Below are 24,845 nucleotides of genomic sequence, written 5' to 3' on the forward strand. Positions count from 1 at the left end.
AACAGAATAGCCAAAGAGATTTTCTTTTTAGTATTAATATAGATTCAACATGACCAAAGGGTGTTTATAATTTTAATATACATAGATGAAAAGACTGGTTTAAAACATGATTATGACCACATTCCTGATTCAATTATTCAACATACCAGATACAATTTTGCCCTCCCTTTTAAAAAAAACAAACAAAAAAAACAAACAGAAGTTTGACTATTTACTATACACTATTTTATGTTACTCTCAATCCAGGAATTACAGTGAATGCCTAAAGCAATGAAACAGTTAAACAAGTTATTATATATTTGCTAGTCAGGGAGAAAAATTAAAGTAAATAAGAAATTATATTGAGGGTTAACAAAAATAATTTACTCTTAAAATAGTACAAATAATGCTTACAAAACATTACATTATTCATTTAGCTAAAAGCAACTCAGTGTAAGAAAAGAACTTTTGAATATTTACTAATACACTACTATTTTCAAGCAAATTTCTAAAGTCTTAGAACAAATCTTATCATTTTTATTGGCATAATGTTCAGTTATAATTGCAGTCCTCAGTAAAGGTCAAAGAATTTCTAGGGGGAAGAAAAGATTTGATCTAGTAAATAATTATTCAAAGGAAAATTAAATTAGAGGATATTTTAGAAAGGAGTCCATATGACCTACCAGTGCACAAAAGGATGTAAATAAAAGGTTTCATGTGTCCTTTGGGACCTGATACACTGCCACTGTGAAATATAAAACATTGTAATTGTGTTAGTATAGTCATCAATGATAGATAATATAAAAGATTATGTTTCTCAAGCAAGCACTCATATTTCAACCTGATCAATGACAGTCTGGATTTTTTAATTGTTTATATTTGAGGGTGTTTCATTCTGATGGGAAAAAAATATATTTAATTTCTTTTAACATTTAAAAAAGTTCTAGTTACTAATGATAAAATTTCAAGCCTCAAGACAAATTTAGAATCAACCAAAGCCTTGTTTAAAGATGAGTAGTGATTTCAGTTTCATGTGGAAGTATTTTAAAATAATTGTTTTACCAAAAAAAATGTAGTTTTATGCTGAGAATTCAAAACTTGTATATTTTTATGTGAGTTCCAATTAGAAAACATTAATTAGGGAAAAAAATGGCACTGAATAACAGGAGAGAGAAATTAAGAGATACCATGTGTATAAGTCTGCATTTTTACTTATCATTTAGGACTTGATAGTGGAGCTGTTACTTGATTCTCTAATAAGGGTAGAAAGATAGACAGGAAGGGTAGGTAAGGTGGGGAATACAAAGAATCATCCAATGCTGATCACCAAAGGAGAAAGTTTACTGTTACATCAAGACCAGAATGATTCCAGCTCTTTGGAGGACATAGATAACATATAAAATGAGTCAAGCAAAAGCCAATTATATAGCTTGATATGTAAAGGTACTGAGGGTTCACACTTGGAATACAACGTCAGAATGGGTGCCACCTTTGTACAGTTCATCCAACTCTACTCTTTTCTACTCAAATAATCCATTGCGCCAGATTGGTGATTTGTTTTCTAATATAAATTCTTACACTAGGCCAGTCTGTCTTCCTATAACTAATACCATCTAGTGACTTTCTTTTATCATTCTTGGTGAATACCCTACAATATACAGTAATGAAGCCTCCTCAGGCATCACCAAGGAGTAAAGGAATGCACATCCCCCAAAATATTTCCTATGGTGCACAGTCTACTTACGTGCGCATGCACATGTGCTCACTGGCTTCAGTTTTGTCTAACTCTTTGTAACCCTATGTACTCTTTTCATGGGATTCTCCGGGCAAGAATGCTGGGATGGGTTGCCATGTCCTCCTCCAGGGAATCTTCCCAATCTAGGGATCAAACTCATCTCCTGCATTTCCTGCATTGCAGGCAGATTCTTTACCACTGAGCCACCTGGGAAGCCCACACATTCTACTTAGGACTTTTCAACTATAGTTAGTTTTCTCTTTCCTCATATATGTTCAAGGAATCATATTCTAACTTCCTTCTATCTCCCACATCAAGACAGAGGTTTTATAGTAAGCACAAAATAACCAATGCAATTTAGTTTTTGTAAAAAACACTGGCTTGTGCATTTGCTTTGTTTTCTCCTGCCCCCTTTTACTAGGTCAGATAAAACAGAAGCCTTATGTGTGTACAATCTTATACTCAGTTTTTAAACCCACATTCCAGAATAGGTGAAGATGGTTTTGAACACAGGTCATTATGAGTTAGAGGTCAGTAAACTTTTTTCATAAATGGTCATATATTAAATATTTTAAGCTTTCCAGCCACACAGGCCTCTTTCTCATATTCTCCTTTGTTTTCTTTAACAATACTTCAAAATGTAACAAAAATTCTTAGCACAGTCATGAAAGTAGGGACTGGGATGGATATGGTCTCTAAGCAGGAGTGGATATGTGTTTCAATTGCCAAATGTTACTTAGGAAAAAAAATGACATTGAATGAAGCTCACAACAACAATTTACTTCATCTATGAGACAAGTAAGAGAATTGAATAAGATATACAAAAAGCCTTGGCCCCGGTAAGTGCTTACAAATTGCTGGCTATTATTGATGGTAATATTCTTATTAGGATGCCTAGAAGTACTGAGTTAGTTGGGAAATAATAATGTACTTACTGCCATTTGAAGGATTTGAATGTTTACAGATACAGATTACAGATATTCTGAGAAGGAATTAGACCCCTATAAAAGTGTATCTTTTGCCATTACTGAAATGCAAAATGAAACCACATAAGATACCAACCACTTTACACCACTAGGGTTGCTATAGTCAAGAAGATAATAACAAATGGCAACATTTAATAGCAATGAGTGTTTACAGTTCAGTTCAGTTCAGTCGCTCAGTCGTGTCCAACTCTTTGCGACCCCATGAACCACAGCATGCCAGGCCTCCCTGTCCATCACCAACTCCCAGAGTTTATCAATACCAGTAATGAAAGAGGTGATACCATTGGATATTCTATAGCTCTTAAAAGGATAATAAGAGAATATTATGAAAAACTTCATGCCAATATTGTTGACTTCAAGGGTGAAATGAACAAATGCATTTAAATACTAAAATTAACAAAGCTCACTCAAGAAGAACTGTATTAACTGAGCAGTCCATGTCTATTTTAAAATTTTGATTTTGTACTTAAAAATCTTCACAAAGAATATCTGAGACCTATGTGACTTTACCAATGAATATTAGCAAATATCACATACAAAATAATAATAACATCAATTCCATAAAAATTCTTTCTGAAAAATTAAGAGAATGAAGTACTTTCCATCTCATTCTATGAGGTAAAGCATCCTGATACCAAAAGCAAACAAAGTATTACAGGAAAATTACTGATCAATATCTATGAACAAAGATATAAATATTCTGAATAAAATTTAGCAAGCAGAAACCAGCAGTATATAACTTGTAATTATCCTGTTAAAGTAAAACAGGATGGGGAATACATGTAAATCCATGGCTGATTCATGTCAATGTATGACAAAAACCACTACAATATTGTAAAGTAATTAGCCTCCAACTAATAAAAATAAATGAAAAAAAAAAAAGTAAAACAGAAAAATTTTGTCAATAAATTAAAAAACAATGTGACATTATCCAACATCCACTGATGACCAAAAAAAAAAAAAAAAAAATCAAAATCTCAATCAAAGCATCAGTGATTTTTTTTATATAGAAACTGACAAGCTTACTGTATAAAATTTATATGCAAATGCAAAGGATCTAGAACAGCAAAAGCAACTTTGAAAACAGAACTAAGGCATTAGACATAAACTGACCAATTTCAATACTTACTTTGAAGCTACAATGGTCAAATAATGCAGTTGGCATTACACAGGCAAATAGATCAGTGAAATACATAACAGAGTCTAGAAATAGATTCAAATGGTCAATTGATCTTTTTTTCCAATGTGTAAAGTGCAGAGTGTTGAAATGTTTATCTCTTCAACAGACGCCACAGGAACAACTGGATACCTATCTTACAAAATAATTTCTTTGATAGATAACTCACAAAACAAAACAAACAAATATATATATATACACAGCTCAAAGTGGATCACAGTACAAAGTACAAATCCTAAATTTCTAAAAAAATATCTAGAATATAGGAGGAAGTCTTTGTCACCTCAAGTTAGGTAAAGATTTCTTAAATATGACTCCTAAACCCTTCAAAAAGTATACACTAGATCTCAGAAAATTTAGTAATTTCTGCTCTTTCAAAGGTATTACTAAAAGAATAAGAAACACAGTGAAAATACTTATAGATCCTATATCTGATGAAATGGATAAAAGATTTATATCCAGAGTATCTAAACACATTTCAAAATTCAATAAGAAAACATATGACTAAACTTAAAAATTAGTCATAAACTGATATTTTAGCCTAGAAATCACAGACTAATTTTGGAGCTAAACTTGGATTTGAAACTTATGTGAGAGTTAAAACAACTTTTTTGTACTTGTTTACAACTTGCTATCAAATTTGTGTTGTTTGTTTGTTTGTTTTTTTGCCCATACCTACTTCTTTCTAAAACCTGTTCCAGGAGAGACAAAAGTTAAAGCCAAATAATAAAAAGTTACGACACATTAATTTACTTTATTATATCTGTGTACATACATGAATATGTGTATTTCCTCTTTGTAATACATTACATTGGGGTTCATCAGATGAAAAGACAGAATTTACATGCTTTTTATTTAGAATATGAAAATAAGAAGTTTATAACTACTAAGGAATTTTTAAGAGATAAGTACATTTCAGTAGGAAATTGATAGTTGGATTTGTTTGAGAATATATAAGGAATGATTCCTGATAGAAGATGATTACATCATATAAAGTTATGTACATTTTTTCTAGATTTTACAATACTTGGATATGCCCTCAGACATACATGGGCAATTATACTTTCTTCTGAAGAGTAGAGGTAATTCACTGAAAGAAATGTGTGTGTGTGTATGTACATAATCTGTCACTTTCTGACTTTCTGTTTTTTCCTTTTTTTTTCTTTAGCAAAGAAAATAATGGAATGAACTTAGAGCAAAGAAGATCTAGGATCATATTCAAGATTTAATGACCTTATAAAATAATGGGTAAGTTTCTTCATCTATAAAAAAACTTCTTCAAAAGTGGCATGGGGATATTAATCCCTAACATCTTCATGAAAATTAAGTTAGTGTATGTAAAGCACAAACACACACCTGAGACTTGATAAATGTTAGTTATATTCCTACTTTTACCCCTTTACTTAACTCTATTGTTTACACCTACTTACATATGTTCAGACAAATATAAAGGAAATGAATGCAAATTAATATTTATAAAAATAAAAATACTTCCTAAAATTGTTCCATTTATGCTTTCTTAGCATTTATTAGTTGAGACACTAAGGATACCTAATTTCTTTCCATAATACCTGACACCATGAGTATGTATTTTAATAATATGTACCTGATCCATTCTCAAAGATTTTTATGCTGGAAATGAAAAAAATAGGGTGACTTGTATTTAATCAATTATTTGGGAAAAATAGAAAAGTATTCAAAGTTATTAATAGAGATCTATATTATTTTAACATAATTAATTATGGCACCAATAACAGCAATCTGAGGAGAAATAAAAGATATCCAAATTGGAAAAGAAGTAAAATTGTCATTGTTTGCAGATTCAGATCAGTTCAGTCGCTCAGTCGTGTCCAACTCTTTGCGACCCCATGAATCACGGCACATCAGGCCTCCCTGTCCATCACCAACTCCCAGAGTTTACTCAAACTCATGTCCATCGAGTCGGTGATGCCATCCAGCCATCTCATCCTCTGTCGTCCCCTTCTCCTGCCCCCAATCCCTCCCAGCATCAGGGTCTTTTCCAACAAGTCAACTCTTTGCATGAGGTGGCCAAAGTATTGGAGTTTCAGCTTCAGCATCAGTCCTTCCAATGAACACCCAGGACTGATCTCCTTTAGGATGGACTGGTTGGATCTCCTTACAGTCCAAGGAACTCTCAAGAGTCTTCTCCAACACCATAGTTCAAATGCAGATTACATGATACTATACATAGAAAATCCTAAAGATGTCACCAGAAAACTATTTGAGCTCATCAATGAATTTGATAAAGTTGCAGGATGCAAAATTTAATGCACAGAAATCTCCTGCATTCTAATACACCAACAATGAAAGATCAGAAAGAGAAATCAAGGAAAAAATCCCATTCACCAAGACAATAAAGAGTATAAAATATCTAGGATAAACCTACCTAAGGAAGTAAAAGACCTGTACTCAGGAAACTGTAAGAACCTGATGAAAGAAATCAAAAACAACACAGATGGAGATATATACCTCATTCTTGGATTGGAAGAATCAATAATCTGAAAATGACTATACAACCCAAAGCAATCTACAGATTCAGTGCAGTTCCTATCAAACTACCAATAGCATTCTTCGCAGATTTAAAACAAAATTTTTTACAGTTTGTGGAAACACAAAGACTCTGAATAACCAAAGCAATCTTGAAAAAGAAAAATGGAGCTGGAGGAATCAGGCTCCCTGACATCAGAATAAACTATAAGGCTACAGTAATCAAGACAGTATGGTACTGGCACAAAAACAGAAATATAGATCAGTGGAAAAGGGTAGAAAGCTCAGAGATAAACTCATGCACCTATGGTCACCTAATCTATACCAGAGGAGGCAAGAATATACAATGGCGAAAAGACAGTCTCTTCAATAAGTGATGCTGGGGAAATGGAACAGCTACATGTAAAAGAATGAAATTAGAAATTTTCCTAACACCATATATAAAATTAAACTCAAACAGATTGAAGACCTAAATGTAAGACTGGGCACAATAAAACTCTTTGAGGCAAACATAGGCAGAACACTCTTCGACATAAATTGCAGGAAGATCCTTTTTGACCTCCTAGAGTAGTGAATATAAAAACAAACAAATGGGATATAATTAAGCTTAAAAGTTTCACACAGCTAAGAAAACCATAAATGAAATGAAAACACAACCCTCAGAATGGGAGAAAATATTTGCAAATGAAGCAACTGATAGGGATTAATCTCCAAAACATACAAATAGTTCACACAGCTCAATATCAAAAACAAACAAACAAGCAAGCAAACAACCCAATAAAAAGAGGGCAGAAGACCTAAACTTTTTTCCAGAGGAGATTTACAGATAGCCAATAGACACACAAAAAGATGCTCAACATCATTATCTACTAGAGAAATGCAGATCAAAACTACAATGAGGTTTCATTTCAGACCAGTCAAAATGGCCATCATCAAACAATCTACAAACAATAAATGATGGAGACGGTGCAGTGAAAAGGGTACCTTCTTGTACTGTCGGTGGGAATGTAAATTGATACAGCTATTATAGAGAATAGCATGGAGACTCCTTGAAAAAAAAAAAAAAAGACTAAACTAAAAACAGAACTACCATATGACCCAGCAATGCCAGTACTGGGCATATATCCTGAGGTAAACATAATTCAAAAAGATATTTGCACCCAGATGCTCATTGTAGCACCATTTACAATATCCAGGACATGAAGCAATCTAAATATCCATCAACAGATGAATGGATAAAAACTGTGGTACATATATACAAGGAAATATTACCCAGCCATAAAAAGGAAAGAAATTGGGTCACTTGTAGAGATGTGGTTGGACCCAGAATCTGTCATTAAGAGTGAAGTAAGTCAGAAAGAGAAAAACAAATATTGTATTTTAGTGCATATACATGGAATCTAGAAAAATAGTACAGATTAACCTACTCACAGGACAGGAATAGAGACACAGATGTAGAGAACAAATGTGTGGAGACGGCGAGAGCGAGGCGGGGTCAGCAGTGAGAGGTGGGATGAATTTGGGAGATGGGAATTGATATATAAAATAGATAACTACTGGGAACCTACTGTATAGTAGAGGAAGCTCAGCTTGGTGCTCTATGATGACCTCGAACGGGTGGGAGGGAGGCTCAAGACGGAGGGGATATTTGCATACATGTGGCTGATTCACTTTGTTGTAAGGCAGAAACTAACACATCATAGTAAAGCATATCACAATAAATTTAAATAAATAAATATAGAAAAAATGTATTGCTGGTCTAACAATAGACTTTTGTTGATGTCATTCTATTCATCTCAGCCTACATAAAATAGCCTATGTTGTTGTTGAATTGTGTGTGTGTGTGTATATATATATATATATATAGAGAGAGAGAGAGAGAGAGAGAGTGCGAGAGAGCAAGAGAGAACAGCTTGAAATAAAATAATCAGGTTTTGAGTAGAAAGAAGTTTTGTGGAAAAGAGTCAAGGAAGAGAAATCAGCATTTCTATGGTCTCAGGGCCACATCTAACTAGGATGAAACAAACCTCGAAATGAATATAACATACAAAACATACCTAACTAAGTGGATGTGCATAGCGATACAGAGAAAATGGAGGAAGAAAGAAAAAATTAAAAGTTCCACTGCATTATTTCTCATATAACATCACCCTATAACTCACATTAGGGGATGTAAGTATATTTTTTGTCATTTGAAAATTACTTCAAATTGGATAAAAAGAGGTAAATATTTAGCTGGTGTATTCAGAGTAAAGATGATCTTTAAAAACAACTCTGGAAGATAGTGATTTCTCATTTTTTCATCTGTTTACTAATAAGTATGGATTAGCAGACTACACAGTATAACCTATTTCCAGCTCACTCTGAAGCATTGTAAGCCAGTAACATTTACCGACAGAATAGCAATTACAGCCTACACAATTCATTACTCTTTTAACAGAGTTCCTTGGTTTCGTAGCAAAAAGGAAAAAGAAACCATGAATTGGTACCTAGTCCTGTATTGCTAAAGCTATAAATTCTGTAGAATTATATACCAAGCCACCATTTGGTGCTACTACTTGAGGGTTCTGTTTATTTGTTTGCTGCTCTGTTTTGACTAAGGGAATAAGGACTCCTCCAGAGAAACAGCTTGCCTGCCTCCCCCTAAAGCTTACTTTGTTCTTTGAAACCGCAGACTGATTTTTGTTTGGTCATGTTTTAAAAACCATGTCAAATCTGACTTTAAATTTGGAACTAAATATGAATTTTCAAGTTTTTTTTTTTTTCCTTCTCTTGATTCTTGGTGAAATAAATTGTTCTCTAAGAATAATACAAATATAAAAGGCTTTCCCAATATCTAATTTTTAAAACATTTAAATAAATCAATACCATATGGATTTTCTTTCCCTTACAATATATGTTTTAAGAAATTTGTAGAAGAAAATGTCTTACATTTTTACCTAAAACAAAATCTGTCAAGAAACGTCCTCAGCTGCTCAATACAGCACATTTATGCCCCTCTCCAGGTGTCTAAGAGCTCTTTTTGCCCTGCTATAAATAATTTTTTAAGGATGGTTGACTATTTACTCCAGGTTAGAGAAACTTGGCAGCTGTGACAATGACTCTAGAGCTACCAACTACTTTGAATAAAGTTTCTGAAATACTAGAGAGAGAACATGTGGATAAAAATCAATGGCCTCTACACTATGCTTTTTTTTTTTTTTTTTCATAAAGACTGGAAAAAATGCTTTAATCAGCATGCTTCTCTTAGGTGTCCAACATAAATTTAAACATGATGCAAAGCACAGGAACCAGCCTTTCGAGAAATGTTTTGAAATAAAGCGGCAATGGGGATCTTGACAAAATTCACCTATGCTCTCTTTCCTTTTTAGTTTTACAGAAAAAGAGAATTATGTTGATGGTACTTTCTTGGTTACATGAGACAGCCTCCTGCATTATTTCCAAAATTATGCTTCTGCTAAAAACAACTGCACTGACTATATTTATGTATTGTACTTATATGTCTTTTTTATTTCCATTTTATTCATTGCATCTTCTATTAATTGAAAAATAAAGGTAGGAAAACTTCCCTCTATAGCAGAAAACTCCCCTGTGTACAACTGGCGGTGGAGATAGAAATGACAACTTCAAAAATTGTCCAATTTTAGCCCTCCTGGCTCTGTCATTCTAAACTCTATTACGGACACTAAATAAACCTTAATTTTTTGATATTTAAATCAGATAATTCATGAAAAATCCTTAGCGTAATGTCTGACCCACAATGACCATACACCATCACTAAATGGTGCTGTGCTTAGTCACGGAGTCGTGTCTGACTCTTTGCAGCTCCACAGACTGCAGCCGGCCAGGCTCCTCTGCCCAGAAGGTTTCTCCAGGCAAGAATACTGGAGTAGATGCCATGCCCTCCTCCAGGGGATCTTCCCAACCAGGGATCGAACCCAGGTCTCCCGACTGCAGGCAGACTCTTCACTGTCTGAGCCACCAGGGAATTGTTATTGTTAATTTGTGTTCATTGATACTTTTATTATTTCAGTTACAAAATCACTCTCTGCTGAAGTGAAATATGTAAACACCATCTAATATTCCACTAAAAGTATCAATATAGTAGTATAATAAAATGTACATTAGGGAAAGAGCATTCAAGAGCATCTGGTGCAATTCTGTTATTTTATACCTCAGGCAGCTAAGAATCGGAGTGAGTTAGTGTGTTGATTAATCTCATTCACACATAGTCTGCAATAGGGATCGTCTACATGGAAGCCTGGTGTGAGGTATGCGTGCGTCTCTCTTTTGCTTTATTCTACCTGAGGCTGCAGAATGTGAGAGTCTTAAAGCTCTACCGGCCCTCCAAACTGAGAATTCTTGGTTTTCTGAGTGCTCTAGTTTGAGGACGTGTCAACAATGTGTTTTCCTAAATATTCCCACATTGACACGTGGTAAACAATGACACCATGGTTCCACCATCATTCTGAACTTTCCAAACCAGCTGCTCTCCACATCTGAGAATACAGTCTGTTGGCACAGATCCAGTAAAAGAGCAGTTACAGTCTTGAACCAAAACACAGAATTCCTGAACTCCTTCAGATCCTGCTTATGTCCCTGCTGTACCAAGTATAACCATATTTCCTGTGTCACAACAGTCTACGGCAAAATCTAAACATGAAAATAAGACTTGTAAAGTAACGTTTCTGACCCAAACCTGACCTTTCATTCATGGGTTGGTCTTCCAGGGCACTTTTTGAGATTCGGTTTGCTTCTCTTTTCCTCCAGCAGCTAGCTTTTACTAGAAGCTCCATGTCCATTGCCAGCACTCAGCAGAAGTAAGTGCTGCATGCAACGCCACCAGTGGATCCTAAACAAGTGTTCAGGAACACCAGTCTGCGCTGACTAGCAGGATCTCTTGTGACCACAAGTGCTCACACCCCAAGAAGCAGGTTAGCTGGTATCTTAAATGACTTCAAGATTCTTATACTAAACAGTTCATGAGTTGAAATAAAAGAAATTATAAATTCCTGATCATTTATGACCAACTATGTATGGTTCAACCTAATGGAGATTAGGCCAAAATACAATCTGAATGAAGTTCTGAGCTCAGAAGTCACCTCTACCTCCAGTTCTGACCCGTTGTCTGAAGTGCCCTCAGTCCCTGCACTTAGGAAGAATTCTTTTTCAGAACACTGCTTGTTTCCTCATATTTTTTGTTGTTGTTTAGTCACTCAGTAATGTCTTACTCTTTGCAACCACAAGGACTGCAGCATGCTTAGCTCCCCTGTCCTTCAATGTCTCCCAGAGTTTGCTCAAACTCATGTCCATTGAATCAATGATGCCATCCAATCACCTCATACTCTGTCACCCGCTTCTCCTCTTGCCCTCAATCTTTCCCAGCATAAGGGCATTTTCCAATGAGTCAGCTCTTTGCATCAGGTGGCCAAAGTATTGGAGCTTCAGCTTCTGCATCAGTCCTTCCAATGAATATTCAGGGTTAATTTCCTTTAGGATTGACTGGATTCCTCATATGGGCCACCCCCATTTAATATCCTGACATGTATTTAAATACAAATCTAATTATAGTTTAGAAATAAGAACTGTCTTTTGCTACACATAGGATCTCTGTGATGGGTTATTGTACATAATGGCAGTGGTTGAGCCACTCATGATGCAGATGAGTCAGAATTCAGCCACAAGATACTATTCTCCAAACATTATCAATGCTAACATCAAACATATATCAACATCACGGAGAACTGTTTAAATATGCCCCACATATTTAAATCTGAATTTGTCTTACAGATGAAACTCTTAACAGTCCCTCTATTCTGACACCTCTAAATCCTTTTTTTTTTTCTTTCTCTGGTGTCATTGGCACCTCCCAATTTAGTAAACCAGTGAATTTAAGTAATGAACTTCTCACTCTTCTTTCTAGATCATTAACAAAGGCATTAAAAAAAAACAAACATCACACCTATCTCCACATCTTCTCACTGGTGGCCTCCTCCCAACAGTACACACTGTTGTACATTATCACTAATAACTTAAAATTGTTTAGCCAAAAGTAGTCACAAATGGGCCCACTGATATGAATTTACTTCAGCACATAATCAATGTATTAGTAAATTTCCATCATTATGTTCTTCATCCTATACTGATATATGAAACTAGAGAAAATATGCCTTATATTTAAGAACCATACAAAAATTACAAACCAATATTCTTATCAATAAAAACCTAAGAAAAATTATGGGGAAAAATATCTCTTCCAGTTACCCTCTCTTTTGTTTATAAAATCCTAAACCTAACCTTATTATTTATCTTTCTTCTCCCTTTTCAATACTAGCATGATCTCATATCTTCCCTATCAAAATTCAGTCCTGGGAAAAGATTCTGAAATCTTGTTTATCCATTCAACAAATTTTATGCCACTTCGAATGTATCTAGCACTGGTATAGGCACTGGACATACAAAAAGTGATCAAGAGTCAAAATACCTATAGCAAAAGAACTTATGTTCCCGAAATAAACTTAGCTAGTAAACAGATAAATATATAGTACATCCGATCATGATAAGAGCTATGTAGAAAACTAAGGCAGGTTAAGAAATAAATGGAGCGTTAGGTTAGAGAGGAGAACTACCGTCATTAGATATTCGGTAAAGGGATCCTTGCTGATAAAGAGGCTTTCGAGCAGAGCGCCAAAGGAAGTGAGAAAATAAGCCACGTGGTTACTGGGCAAAGAGCATTCCAGGCTGGGAGAAAGTTAAGTATCAAGGCGCTGAGTCAGACCATAGCTGAGGTTTATGGAAGAGCAAGGAGACCACTGCAGCGGGAAGGCAGTGAAACCCATGCATGGTAAGAGAGGAAGTCAGAGGGTTTCACAGGAGGTGAGATGAGGCAGAATTTTCTAAACCTGGTTAGTATTTACAGCTGTATGTCTATTGAGATAGAAATCCATTTTTGAGTAAAGGAATAGTATGTGACTTGAAATGTAAAAAGAACATTTTTCATCAGTGTTTTCATGACTGTCATATATAGAAGAATCACCCTGGTATCATGTTAATACGAGCATTCTGATTCTGTGGGCCTAAGTGGAGCCTGAAATTCTGCATTTCTGACAGGCTCTCCAGTCATATTGATATTGTTGGTCAGCGGATGATACCTTAAGTTCTAGATCACAGGCTCTCAAGGAATGGTCCTCAAAAATCAGCAGTCAATACCACCTGGGGACTTACGGGAATAACAATTTTTGTGACCCTACTAACTGAATCATAAGTTCCAGAAGAGGAGCCCTAAAATCTATACTTGAAGACTTTAAGGTAATTTTAATTCATAGTGAAGTTTGAGAACCAAAACTGAATGATATATTAAAATTGATGTAATGAGAAGGGGTTGAGTTGTGGATGTAATTTGAAAGTAGAGCAGATAAGATAGGTAGAGTATATGAGACTGGAAATAACATAGGGTGACCCTGAGGCTACAGTTTCAATAATTGGAAAAGTAGAATTGCCATTTACTGACTAAACAGATTGAAGACGGAATGGATCCAAGATAGGATAGAGTCAGGGGTGTGGTTTGGACTTCTTAAGTTTGAGATATACTTGACATATGCAAGCTGAGATGATGAGTACATACTGAAGATACAATTCTAGAGGTCAAGGGAGAAGAGTAGGCAAGAGATGTGAAATTGCCAATTAATTTGAGATTTGATGGCATTACAGCCATTGGAATGAATGAGATACCTGGTAGTTGACACAAAGAGAAAAGAGAAAAGGCCCAGTTTTAGGGGTCTGGCAGATATGGAGCAACCAGGCAAATGAGGCTCAGAAGAAGTAATCTACAAATTAGGAGGAGAAATCAAGAAAGATAAATGAGGATGGCCATGCCTAAGCTGAGAGTTGTTCCACTCTGAAAAGTACAAAAGCTTTTTGGACTATAAGGCAACGTTTCTCAGACTGTGCATTTCAGATGAAGAGGTATGAGGCTCTGGTCAGTGGACAGAGTTCCGGAGGTGATTACCACATAAGTCACTGCTTGACTGTGGTCAGCGCTATGCTTTGTTCTAATAATCTTTTAGATGTTATAATTAAACATGAAGAAGAGGACAAAACTTATATATCTCCACTGCTGAAATTAGATCATCCATTCAGAAGGATTGCCAGTCCCAGGTGTCCTCCTTTTAACGTACTGAGAAATTTATTGCCAGAATATACCAGGATCAGTGGACTCATCATTAATATCTACTTCTTATATAGATTCACCATATGTACACAGCCTTCTCTATACAAGCCCTTCATGTGTCAGTCATGTGTGCTCTCTGTGGTAAAAGACACTCAATAAATACATTTTAATACATTTAATATTAAATAAATTGATTAAAGGGCAAGTCCACCAAACTATTTCTATCACAAGGATATGCTTTTATACATTATCTTTAGCTTCATAATTATATAATTGATACTTGAAAAATGCTTTAAAGTAATAGTTTCACATATATTGTCACATATGTTGTGTGTTTGTCACAACCCTCAAACATCCCTGTGATAAAGGCCAGGCATGCAACATTATTGCTACCTTATAACTGAGAAAAGTAAGTTTCAAGGTCAGACATGTATTTAATGAAAAAACTAAGGCTACAATTCAGGGTCCCTCGGTCTGGGCCAAGATGTTCTCCAGCATAATACTCTACTGTTTCACATATTTTCCATAAACAAATGGGAAAATCAAAGTTCAAGTCTGATTTCCTTTTAAAATATCAACAGATACGATTTTAAATATTTTCCCATTTTACATTATTTTTTCACCAAAGTTATGCAATTTGCATTATTTGAAGCTACAGATTTAAAAAATAAGATACAACTGTGTTTTCAATATATATGTATATAATCATATTAATTACATCAGTATGGGGGAACAGTTCTAGCAAATTTGCCCCCTCAAAGGGTGTTTTAAAGATTAATTAGAATTAACTAGGTGAGTTATTTGAATGCAAAAAAACATTGTAGAAGTACTAAGCTTTGCTATCACTTCCCTTTATGATGAGTTCTGAGTTAAAAGGCAATCATGGTCAGTAAAACATTTCTGAAAATAATTCACTCTATAGATGTATGCATTTCAGATTTGTTTGTAAAGAAGATTTTAAATTGGTTTGATCAAATACAGTGAATGGAAAAACATTTGCTATGATAACATATTATAGATGACTCATTTATACTGCTAAAGGATATATTTGCATGCTATATGTTTCATCATTTTCCACTTCCAATATGCAACCATTTAATTCATATTATTATTCTCAGTATAAATTTTTCTTGTAATATACAGTCCCTTGACAAAATCCCTATCTGTAAGAAAAACAAACAAGCAAAAAGCACATTCACCACTTTAGGCAGCATTTAAAATGTTTAAGCACTTTTCTTGAATGTGGTTTTGTTAAAATAACTTTCATTTTAAAATGTCAAAACTTATCAAAAAACATTTAGCATGACTATAGATATTTCACTAGAGATAAGGAAAGCTGCTTTTATGTAACACATTTCTTAATGCATGTTGTTACCAGTTAAGGCAAATCTATATAAATACTTCCAGATATCTTCTTCCTTTGGCTAAATTGGTTTTCAAATCTACATACCTTACTTATCTGTAAGAATTAATTTTAATGAGAAAAAGAGATGTTAGTGAAGAATAAACTTGATGTTAGTGACTGTAAGATATTGACAATGGCAACTTTTGAAGTGGTTGTGGTGGTTTAGTCACCAGGCTCCTCTGTCCATGCGATTCTCCAGGCAAGAATGCTGGAGTGGGTTGCCATTTCCTTCTCCAGGGGATCTTCCCCACCCAGGAATCAAACCCAGGTCTCCTACATTTTAGGCAGATTCTTTACCAACTGAGCTACCAGGGAAGCCCCCCTCCTAATTTTTATTAATAACAGGGCTGTAAGAAAATAGTCAATAATTTCAAACACAAATCCCCAAAAGTATAATTCTATACATAACTGATATGGAAGGCACAATCAATTTCATTGAATACAGTAAATGGAACTTGAATCAAGAACTTTCTTGGGTAAAGAAGAGTTCTGTATTTCTCTGATGTCAGAATCCTCAGTTTAGTTCACCAGCTCATCACACTCTATGAGAAACTAATCAATGGTGAGTTAATTTGTTTAATAGATTTTGAATAAATGGTTTGCTGACTGATTATCTTCCTCCAATTACTTCTAAAAGGCAAAGCAGAGCAGTTTTTGTGAAATATTAAATGTATTCTCTACTTTCTTTCCTTAAAAAAAAAATGCTTTAATAGGACATTTCTGGAAAAGACAGTGCCAACTAGTGTTTCTTTATATAGATCAAATCATTTTGGAAGTTGATACAATATCTGGCAGTCCTTACATATGTATAATTTTTTTAATCAATTCATTCCTTATCTTCTGCAATATTTAAAATCATTGCTCACCATTGCTTAACTGGTTTTCTGAGAACTAAGAAAAGTTCAAAAACTGGAAATCTTGCTCATGTGTATTAGTTTCCATTAAGTACTATTAAAAAATTATGATTCTTTGCATATAAATGTAACTCTATAGGAGAGTATTAACTGATACGGAAATGGATCATTCCACTCTCCCCCTTACCTTTTTTTTTAAAAACATGCTTTCCATGTTTAGGAAGTGCCAGGCAATAGAAAGACTGCAGACTGTGGAATCATTCAACCCAATAAACAAAATTGAGCTCTATCGCTTACAGATTTTGTAACTGAATATAACTCTTGGAGCTTCAGTTTCTAGGTTTTCAAAGGACAATAATCAAACTCATCTTACAAAGTTGCTTTACAGAATATGTGCAAAGCTCTTACTAAAGTACAACACTAAGTGGGCACTTGGCATACAATAGCCAGCACTCTTACCATTATTCTCTTGAAATGGGAAATGATAGCAGCTCAAGGTTCACTTAACCTGAAAGCTCACAAACTCTTCTTAAACATGCCATTTACCAGGGGCATCACTGATAATTGAACTGAACATAAATTTACAAGTTTCAGACACAAGTGAACAGTTGAGCAGGAACAGGGAATTACTGTAAATGAGCCAAGCCAACTCTTAACAGGAAATACATTTACTATTTCCTATAATGTTGTCAGTTTGCTTCAAATACATCACAGAATTATTTAAGTTCTAGATGAATCATTATTCAATACCCTTTACTTGATTAATGTATTTATATAAGCTTAATGCAGTATTTGTTGGCATAACCCCATGGAGAAGGTTAAACATCTCCAGACACTAATATTCTTAAATTTTGCCTGGCAGATAGATGGGAAAACAGTGGAAACAGTGGCTGATTTTATTTTTCTGGGCTCCCAAATCACTGCAGATGGTGATTGCAGCCATGATATTAAAAGATGCTTACTCCTTGGAAGAAAAGTTATGACCAACCTAGACAGCATATTAAAAAGCAGAGACATTACTTTGCCAACAAAGGTCTGTCTAGTGAAGGCTAAGGTTTTTCCAGTGGTCATGTATGGATGTGAGAGTTGAACAGTGAAGAAAGCTGAGCACCAAAAAATTGATGCTTTTGAACTGTGGTGTTGGAGAAGACTCTTGAGAGTCCCTTGGACTGCAAGCAGATCCAACCAGTCCATCCTGAAGGAGATCAGTCCTGGGTGTTCATTGGAAGGACTCATGTTGAAGCTGAAACTCCAGTACTTTGGCCACCTGATGCAAAAAACTGACTCATTTGAAAAGACCCTGATGCTGGGAAAGATTGAGGGCAGGAGGAGAAGGGGACGACAGAGGATGAGATGGCTGGATGGCATCACCGACTCAATGGGCATGGGTTTGAGTAAACTCCGGGAGTTGGTGATGGACAGGGAGGCCTGCTGTGCTGCGATTTATGGCGTCACAAAGAGTCGGATACGACTGAGCAACTGAACTGAACTGAACTGTGAAAAAAACTGCAGTTTCAGTATTGTGTATCCTTTGCCACATGTAATAGCTAAAATATTTAATATGTCAGTAATTTTATATTTTTTCATTTATCTTCTATATTTTTCAAAAAACAGAATTTATGGTTGCAAACTGTACTTTCATTTTAAGCATCTTGCTTCACATAATGTATTTAATGAAGTAATTGGATCCCTACCAGTTAAAGATGAAGTCATTCACAGTCTCATCCATCTCCCAGAAGCTTCATACAGCCTGATGACTTTAACAACTTTATCTTTCCTGAGACTTTTTTTTTTTAATGTTCCAAACCTATTTGCAGCTTCCAAAGGAAAAAAATCAACCTGAATGAATCCCAAGTATTTCCAGCCAACTGTCCAAAAGTTAACTTCTTGCATTTACCTTAGTAATTCCTCTTTCTGATGTTTCTTTGTCAAGTAATGATACCATTGTTTAACCAATCACTCTAGAAAGACCTGGTAGTGTGACTGTTCCTTTTTATCTACTAGTCACTATATCAGATCCATTCTACATCATATAATGGGTATCAGCTATTATCCCCAGAGTCTATCCCATTCTTAGGCCTTAGGGCAGGCCCTAACTACCTAAATGATTTCAAATTCCTCTTAATCTATTTTTCTTCTAAAAATCCTTTCAAACTGGGTAAATACCTCTCTATTGTGGCTTTGGGTATGTATTTAGAACAGTCTTTTTCAATGTGAATTCTAATTCTAGATGTTACTAAAAGGTATTGTATGAAAGGAAAGCTTTGCAGTCAAATAAATTTGGAGAGACCCTTTCCAAAATATACAAACAACTCAGACAGCTTAATGCCAAAATAAATAAATAAAATGTTTTAAAAAATGTGCAGACTGAAATACATATTTTCTTTCAAAGAAGACACACAGATAGTCAACAAGTACATGAAAAAGATGTTCAATATTGCTAATTAATCAGTTTAGTAGCTCAGTCATGCCCAACTCTTTGTGACCCCATGGACAGCAGCATGCCAGGCTTCCCTGTCCATCACCAACTCCCAGAGCTTATTCAAACTCATATATCCATTGAGTCAGTGATGCCATCCAACCATTGCATCCTATGTTGTCCCCTTCTCCTCCTGCCTTCAATCTTTCCTGACATCAGGACCTTTTCCATTGAGTCAGTTCTTCGCATCAGGTGGCCAAAGTACTGGAGTTTCAGCATCAGTCATTCCAATGAATATCCAGGACTGATTTCCTTTATGATGGACACGTTGGATCTCCTTGCAGTCCAAGGGACTCTCAACAGTCTTCTCCAACACCACAGTTCAAAAGCATCACTTCTTCAGCACTCAGCTTTCTTTACAGTCCAACTCTCACAACCATACATGACTACTGGAAAAACCATAGCTTTGAATAGATGGCCCTTTGTTGGCAAAGTAATGTCTCTGCTTTTTAATATGCTGTCTAGGTTGGTCATAACTTTTCTTCCAAGGAGCAAGCATCTTTTAATTTCATGGCTGCAGTCACCATCTGTCATGATTTTGGAGCCCAAAAAAATAAAATCAGCCACTGTTTCCACTGTTTCCCCATCTATTTGCCATGAAGTGATTGGACCAGATGCCATGATCTTAATTTTCTGAATGTTGAGTTTTAAGCCCATTTTTTCTCTCTCTTCTTTTACTTTCATCAAAAGGCTCTTTAGTTCTTCTTCGCTTTCTGCCATAAGGATGTTGTCATCTGCATATCTGAGGTTATTGATATTTTTCCCGGCAGTCTTGATACTAGCTGTGCTTCCTCCAGCCCAGCGTTTCTCATGATGTACTCTGCATAGAAGTTAAATAAGCAAGGTGACAATATGCAGCCTTGATGTATTTCTATCCTGATTTGGAGTCAGTCTGTTGTTCCATGTCCAGTTCTAACTGTTGCTTCTTGACCTGCATATAGATTTCTCAGAAGGTAGGTCAGGTGGTCTGGTATTCCCATCTCTTTTAGAATTTTCTACAGTTTATCGTGATCCACACAGTCAAAGGCTTTGGCATAGTCAATAAAGCAGAAGTAGATATTTCTCTGGAACTCTCTTGTTTTTTTGATGATCCAGCGGATATTGGCAATTTGGTCTCTGGCTCTTCTGCCTTTTCTAAATCCAGCTTGAACATCTGGAAGTTCACGTTTCATGTCCTGTTGAAGCCTGGCTTGGAGAATTTTGAGCCTTACTTTGTGAGCGTGTGCAATTGATGAGTGCAGTTGTGTGATAGTTTGAGCATTCTTTGGCTTTGCCTTTCTTTGGAATTGCAATGAAAACAGACCTTTTCCAGTCCTGTGGCCACTGATGAGTTTTCCAAATGTGCTGGCATATTGAGTGCAGCACTTTGACAGCATATTCTTTTAGGATTTAAAATAGCTCACCTGGAATTCCATCAACTTCACTAGCTTTGTTAGTATTGATGTTTCTAAGGCCCACTTGATTTCACACTCTAGGATGTCTGGCTCTAGGTGAGTGATCAGAAATTTGTGGTTATCTGGGTCATTGAGACCTTTTTTGTATAGTTCTTCTATGCATTCTTGCCACCTGTTCTTAATATCTTCTGCTTCTGTTAGTTCCATACCGTTCTGTCCTTTATTGTGCCCATCTTTGCATGAAATGTTCCCTTGGTATCTCTAATTTTCTTGAAGAGATCTCTAGTCTTTTCCATTCTATTCTTTTCCTCAATTTCTTTGCACTGATCACGGAGGAAGGTTTTCTTATCTCTCCTTGCTATTCTTTGGAACTCTGCATTCAGATGGGTGTTTCTTTCCTTTTCTCCTTTGCCTTTCATGTCTCTTCTTTCCTCAGCTATTTGTAAGGCTTCCTCAGACAACAATTTTGCCTTTTTGCATTTTTTTTTCTTGGGGATGGTCATGGTCACGGCCTCCTGTACAATTCATGAAACTCCATCCATAGTTCTTCAGGCACTCTATCAGATCTAATCCCTTGAATTTATTTGTCACTTCCATTGTATAATCACAAGGGATTTGATTTAGGTCATACCTGAATGGTTTAGTGGTTTTTCCTACTTTCTTCAATTTAAGTCTGAATTTGGCAATAAGGAATGATTTGCTAATTATTAGAGAAATGCAATTCAAAACTATGATAAAGTGTCACCTCACACCAATCAGAATGGCCATCATTAAGAAGTCTACAAATGATAAATGATGGAGAGGGTGTGAAGCAAAAGTAACTCTCCTAAACTATTGGTGGGGACATAAATTAGTGCAGCCACTACAGAAAACAGTATGGAGGTTCCTCAAAAAGCTAAAAATAGAGTTATCATATGTTCTTACAATCTCACTTTTGGTCATATATCCAGAGAAAATTTTAATTTAAGAAAATAATGCACCCCAATTATCATAATGGCATTGTTTCCAATATTCAAGCCATGAAAGCAACCTAAATGTCCATCAACAGATGAATAGATAAAGAAGATATGGTATATTTAGATAATGGAATATTACTCAGCCATAAAAAAGAATAGAATAATGACATTTGAAACACCATGAGTAAAGTTACAGATTATCATATTAAGTGAAGTCAAAGACAAACATAATATAATGTCACTTACATAGGGAATCTAAAAATATGATATAAGTGAACTTACTTACAAAACAGAAACTGACTCAGAAAAAAACTGATTATCAAAAGGGATGGGAAGGAAGAGGTATAAAGTAAGACTTTTTAAGACTAACCTATATACACTACTATATATAAAAAAGGCAAAAAGGACCCACTGTACAGCACAGTGAACGATACTCAGTATCTTGTAACAATTTATAATAGAATTCTACATATATACACAGATGAGCTGTTCTGTGCTAAGTTGTTTCAGTCATGTCTGACTCTTTGAGACCCCACAGACAGCAGCCCGCCAGGCTCCTCTGTCCACGGGATTCTCCAGGCAAGAATACTGGAGTAGGTTGCCATTTCCTACTCTAAGACACACACATATACAATCACTTAGCTATATATGTGAAACTTATACAACATTGTAAATTAACTATACTTCAATAAAATACTTTTAAATTTAAATACTTTTAATTTTAAAAAAGATCTCTCTCCTTTTAGGCTTACCACAGCATTTAACAGGTTAACATGAATTTCAGGTAATTTTTAAACAAAAAGCTTCTGTTTTTGTGTCTGTATGTGTGCATGTATGTGTAACTGGGGGATGGCAGATCCACAGGATTAATATTCAATAAAACATACTTTTTGAAATTTTTGAAAAAATATAGCCTTAGATCATACCAAATATATATCATGATAGCTCTGACATGGAGTTTTTATTTTTTGTTTTCATCTCCTCATCAAAACATGTTATTCCTAAATTGACTTCTCTATCCTTAGATGAGAGTAAGCCTCACAAGGCTTCCTCAGGGTTTTTCTTTATAGAGTTCTAAGAAACTTACATTCATTAGAAGCAGATAATTTAATTTAATTTCACCTAAATCATGAGGGGGTGGTTAAAGAAAGAATTCTGGTATCCAAAAAGAATTTACAGAAGTAGTCTCTTAAAATATAAGTACACTTAAAACGGGCTTTCCTGGTGGCTCAGAGGGTAAAGAATCTGCCTGCAATGTAGGAGTTGCAGGTTCAATCCCTGGGTTAGGAAGATCCTCTGGAGAAGGGAATGGCTACCACTCCAGTATTCTTTCCTGGAGAATCCCATGGACAGAGGAGCCTGGTCAGCTACAGTCCAGGGGGTCGCAAAGAGTTGGACACAACTGAACAACAAACACTTTCACTTTAATTTCTTACTTAAAAATATAAACATAACACATAAAAATAAAACAGAAACATAATCATAAACACTGAGAACAAACAGGTGGTTGCCAGAGGGGAGGGGTGGAAAATAAATGAAATAGATGAGGGAAAAAAGTTTAAAAAAAAAAAAATATATATATATATATATGTATATTTTACAGATCTCACTTGAAAAACTAAATGGGGAGTGTAAAGTTTAAATGATTAAGAACCACTGTCTACTGAAGACCCATAGAAATTAAAAGATGTCACCCTACTGATACTAACGTGGCAGTCAACATAAAAAAGAGAATTGAATTCAATTTACATGTATACAAACTATGTAAAGTACGTTAGCAACTGATTTCAAGTATTAAGTGAGGCAGTCTAAAATGTAAATAGCTGATTTCCTCAGCTTTTCTTACATTTCCCCCTCATGTTACTGAAACATCTATTTTGTGAACACAAAAAAGGAAAGTCAGTGAAGTCTGTGATCCATCTGCAACTCCACAAAGACTCTGCAGTGGCAGGAAAATGCCAAGCCTCTATGGCTACAGAGATGTAGGTTTAAAAACCCATTGTGCCATTTTCCAAAACAGCAGATCTCTAAGTTCAGTTCTCCTCAGTACTAAGGAGAAGCAAGACTAATTTGGAGCTTCCATGGTGGCTCAGACAGTAAAGAATCTGCCTGCAATGCGGGAGACCTGGGTTCAATCCCTGTATTAGAAATATCCCTTGGAGAAGGAAATGGTAACCCACTTCGGTATCCTGGCCTGAAGAATTTCATGGAGATGGGGAACCTGGAAGGCTACAGTCTGTGGGGTTGCAAAGAGTCAGACATGATTGAACGACTTTGACTCACTTCACCCACTCACTCACTCCCATTTCCCATCTGAGCTTACCAATTTTACCTGAGCTTAACATGCCAATGAAAAAGAAACACCCCAGTATAGTCATTGGCACATAACACATGTTCAAAAAATGTTCTTTCTCTGAATCTTCTGATATTTCTACCTGACCGTATAATTAAAGAGCAGAGGGCACAGGATAACAGACTCTGACAATATGTATCTCATTGTTGTTTAGTCACTAAGTCGTGTCCGACTCTGCGACCCCATGAACTGCAGCAAGCCAGGCTTCCCTGTCTGTCAATATCTCCCTGAGTTTGCTCAGATTCATGTCCACTGAGTCAGTGATGCCATCCAACCATCTCATCCTCTGTCATGCCCTTCTCATCCTGCCCTCAATCTTTCCCATCATCAGGGGCTTTTCCAACGAGGTGGCTATTCGCATCAAGTGACCAAAGTACTGAGCTTCAGCATCAGTTTCTCCAATGAATTCAGAGTTGTAAACTTTTCTAAATTTCACACCAATCAAAATCAAGTGAGTCTCTTGCTTAGTGTTGGATATTTTGTAAAGTCATTCTCAATTTTTTTCATGAAAGTAATAACCAACACACACCTTTTTAAATTATTAGGCTTTTTATAAGATAGTGATCATATTCATGTGGTGAGTATAACTTTAACTCTACAAGTCTAAACTTGAAGAAAAAGAATTTATCTTTGAAAGCATTATATTTATGCCATAATATTTATTACAAATGAAACATTTTATTTGTCTAATTTTACAAAGGACATTCTTAAAACCATCAGTATCAAAAAGCATCCACTGGACTCTTATGTTTTTTTTCTGATCAAAGTAATAGTCTAGTTTCAGGTAATTAATACTTATCCAGTTAACATTAGTGAAAAATCAAACATTCAAACATTAAATAATTAAGA

Source organism: Cervus elaphus, chromosome 29 (assembly GCF_910594005.1).
Source record: "Cervus elaphus chromosome 29, mCerEla1.1, whole genome shotgun sequence".
Lineage (NCBI taxonomy): Eukaryota > Metazoa > Chordata > Mammalia > Artiodactyla > Cervidae > Cervus > Cervus elaphus.